Consider the following 4,209-nt stretch of genomic DNA (forward strand, 5'->3'; position numbering starts at 1 on the left):
GGGGCGGGGCGGATGGGGGTTTTTCCCCCGCCCCCCGGCACCGGGGCGGGGGACCCCGCCCCCGCCTCCCGGGGGCGGGGTGCGGGGGAAAAACCCCCATCACCCGCATGGTGCGGGGTGGGGGGCGGGGAGGGTCTCCCCGCCCCGCACCATGCGGGTAGCACCCCTAGATTTTATTGTATATGTTTGTTGTGCTAATGGCTTTTTTTTTTTTGCAGGTGAGGAGGTTGTTTTTGTAATTTTCTCTAGATATACTAGGTTTTTTTTTAATATCTGGTTTCGGATTTTTATATTGTAACGCTAGGTATTGGTATGTAACCACGGTTTTCCTCCGCCATAAGTGAGGATTTATTAATATAATCGGGACGGGATCACTCGTGGACAGGTGATTCTCGGCTCTTCATAAAAAAAAAAAAAAAAAAGGCTTCATAAACCCAACATGTCCCTTCCCATAATCTCATCATAAGAAGCAGAAGTGAAAAATGGAGTCGATCTCACTCACAAGGATCTCACTCACAAGTGTGAGAGTAGGTGTGTCAATATGTGACACGATTTGTGAAATCAATATGAACACGATATGAAATTAGTGATTTTAGGTTTGTTATATACGAGTTTGGGTCAAAACGATTTGACTTGTTAAGACACGATTAATAAATGAGTTAATAACTGATCAACTCGTTTAACCCGAAATCAACCTGCAATAATTTGTTTATATTTTATTTCAAAATTACAATTTTATTATTGTTGGGTTGTAATATTGATATTACACAATATGCTTATGTTCTTATTGTTAGGATTGCAATTCTGGACTTACGCTCATATTTATTATTGTTGTGTTTGTAATATTAGTTTTATTTTAGGTCAAAATCTGAAAAATATTGATTTTTTTTTTTGTTAGTAGGTTGTCTTATTCTTTTTCTTTTTAATATATTGTGGCTACTACTAAATATAGATTTTAACTTTTATATAAAATTATGTTAATCAAGTCAAATGATTTATATAAGTATTTCAACCCATTTACATGAAACGAGTTGAAATGAGTAATGTCGTATCTACTAATTTCTAATTAAATATTAAACAAGTCAAAACGTGTGACACGACACGACTCGTTATTTAAATGAGTCATATTAGGATTTGAAGGTCTGACCTGTTTAGCTTAACGTGCCATATTTGGGTTGACTCATAAGTCGAATATATATGATTTGACACGAACACGAACATGACCCGCGAATACGAATTGCCACATCTAGGTGAGAGAGGCTCTCCCCCGGTTTATGTTTCTTTGCACTCATTTTTAAAAAAAATTTCCCAAATAGTTTTAACTAATTCTTTTATATATTTATGTTAATCAATGTGTTTTGACGAATTATGTTGTAATAGTATTTTCATTTGATTTTTTTAGAAAATGAATTTTTTCTTAATGGATTAATGATCTCATGGTCTTTTAATTTTTAATTGGTATTTGAGGAATTTTTCTTGTTCAAATTAAAACCTAAAGATGAAAAATTCTAATTAAAAAATAAGAAGTTCCTGAAAGTGTGGTAGACAGGATTGAAATAACTCTATCCATTCCATGCACTCTCGCAAACACTTCCAACCCCAAGCAAATAAACTCACTGGAACTGGAAGTCGGCCATCCAGCATTTTCTTATGGTTTTTCTCCCCATATTTTAATGTTTTTTTCCATTTTCTCTTCATCCATTTTGATACTTCGAAGCTAGATCTTCGGCTTCCCACTTATGAAAATTCTACGTACACTAGTCTTACCATTGAAACTGATGTCCTTCAAGCTGCCAGCCACCGCACCCTCGATTCAAAAGCATAATTAGCTCGTGCTGTCACGTGTGGCCACCATGCACTACCGTGAAGTTATAACTTCTGAATCTCTTTTCATCGAATTTTTTGTTTCGGTTCGGTTTGGTTTGGTTTGATTTTTTTATTTTTATTTTCATGGAAGTCAAAATTTGTGGTCATCCACCCCTAGTAGCCATGCACTACGTACGCGCCCTTTCTCGTACTCTTACATCTTTCACATAGAAACATTTTTTTAAAAAAATTTTTATAGAAGTTTTGATAGTAAAAGTGAGGTAATTCCTTATAAAAATCAGGATTAGTTTATTCCTAAGTCGTACGAGACTTCTCAATATACTCTCACGTGTGAGCCGATATTTCTGATACCATCATCATGAATAGGTCTCAGAAGCCTATTATCGGTCATAAATTAACTTGACTCTCATACTATATAGAAACATTCATTTCTCCTCATTAAATACCTAATAGGATGAGTGAGGTAACTCTTTATAAAGACCGGTATGAATTTATTTCTAAACCGTTTGATACTTCTTAACATCCCATCCAAGACTCGATACCATCGAATTATTAATCCAATGCGCCATTGTCTTCCATGCGGAGTAATGCTAGATATAAATCTCAGATAGACAAATCTCATATAAATTTTTTATAAAAAAAATATATCCCATTAAAAAATAAGAATTTGTTTTATACTTTTCAAGATAAGGTTTATTTTTTTTACAAACAATTGCATCAGAATTTGTACAAATAATTTATCGTCCCATGCGTCGCCTATGTGTCAGCGCGCGAAACTCAGGCGCTACTCCAAATTTCGGCACCGGATCAATGGTTTTTCCCCCTTCTCCTAGAGCATATTTGCTCCTTATTTTGCCAAAAGCAGATATAATATATACAATATATGAAGGTGTCGGAATCTTTATGAAAGTCTCCAAAGCAACGAAGGGCATGTTGGGATGCTTAAAGTAATATTTTAAAATATTGTGAATATATAGTAATGAAGATACTGTATTATGTTTTGGAAAATAATTGATAAAAAATTAAATAAAAATATTTTTTAAAATAAGTATTATATTGAAGTTTTGTAAAAATAAATCGATAAAATTAAAAAATTATTTGAATATAATTTTTGAATATAATTTTTATTTTGAAGTTTATAAAAATTATATTATTTTTGAGTTTTATTTTAAAATTTATAGAAATCGTATTGATATTTGTGTTTGAGTAATAATTAGGTAACGATTAAATAAAAATATTAAAAATCTAAAATTTAAAAATATTTTATAATTTGAGTGATATTTAAAAATAAAATTATGAGAAGTTTGAATAATTCTCATATTTGCCAAACATTCTCTAAAGTCTCGTTTGATTATGCAGTTCAGCTGAAATGATATGATATATTTATTAAAAATTGAATAAAATATTATTATAATATAATTTTTATTTTAAAATTTAAAAACATTGAATTATTTATTATATTTTGTATGAGAGTTTGAGAAATTAAACTGTAATGATTATATAGGACTTTCTTATGCAACTCAACAATTTCTTAGCAGTGATTTGGATTCATAGATGGGTTGAGATGGTTTGTGAATCGTAGAATAAAAGTTAAATTATTTATTATATTTTGTATGAAAATTTAGAAAAGTTGTTTTGAAATTTGAAAAAGTTATTTTGTTTATTATATTATGTGTAGAAATTTAAGAAAATTATAATGATGAATTGAGATGAATTGAGACGAGTTACGAATACAAACGAGATCTTAGTGAAATTGCATCTAGAAATTGTTGTTATAACACTTTTTTTTTGGCTTTGCCGAGGAATACGGGCTCGAACCATATTATTTATATCATAGTCCATTTTTATTATTATGCACTGTATTTATTGTAATAAGATTTTTATTGGAACTTTCTACACCTTCTTTTATATTTATCTCTTTTAAATTAATGAAATATTTGCCAATAATTAAAAAAAACTCAAAAAGCATTCCCCGGTACAGATTTGGAGAATAGCCAGCCTATCGGGACAGTACACGTTGGAGGCTCAAATATCACGAGCGCGGTCACGTGCTAACCCTTATCTAAACGACATGGACAAATACCGACAAATACTGAGAGCGAGACGTGAACGAATACGAAGCGCAAGAATACATGTGTCCCTAAAGGCAGAAGAGTGTTCATTCTTATGAAACGATGCCGTATTACCCAATCCTCCGATTCCCCAAAAACCGAAGGCCACCCCTTCCCCCTCCCTCCATTTAATTTAATTTATATAAATATAAATTAAAACAACAAAAAATAAAAGCTAAAAACACTTTACAAATTTACAACCAGTGATGAAAAGCTGGCTCTGCCTCTGGGATTGAGAGAGAGAGAGAGAGAGAGAGAGAGAGGGTCTCAA

Source organism: Juglans regia, chromosome 11, assembly GCF_001411555.2.
Source record: "Juglans regia cultivar Chandler chromosome 11, Walnut 2.0, whole genome shotgun sequence".
Taxonomy (NCBI): Eukaryota; Viridiplantae; Streptophyta; class Magnoliopsida; order Fagales; family Juglandaceae; genus Juglans; species Juglans regia.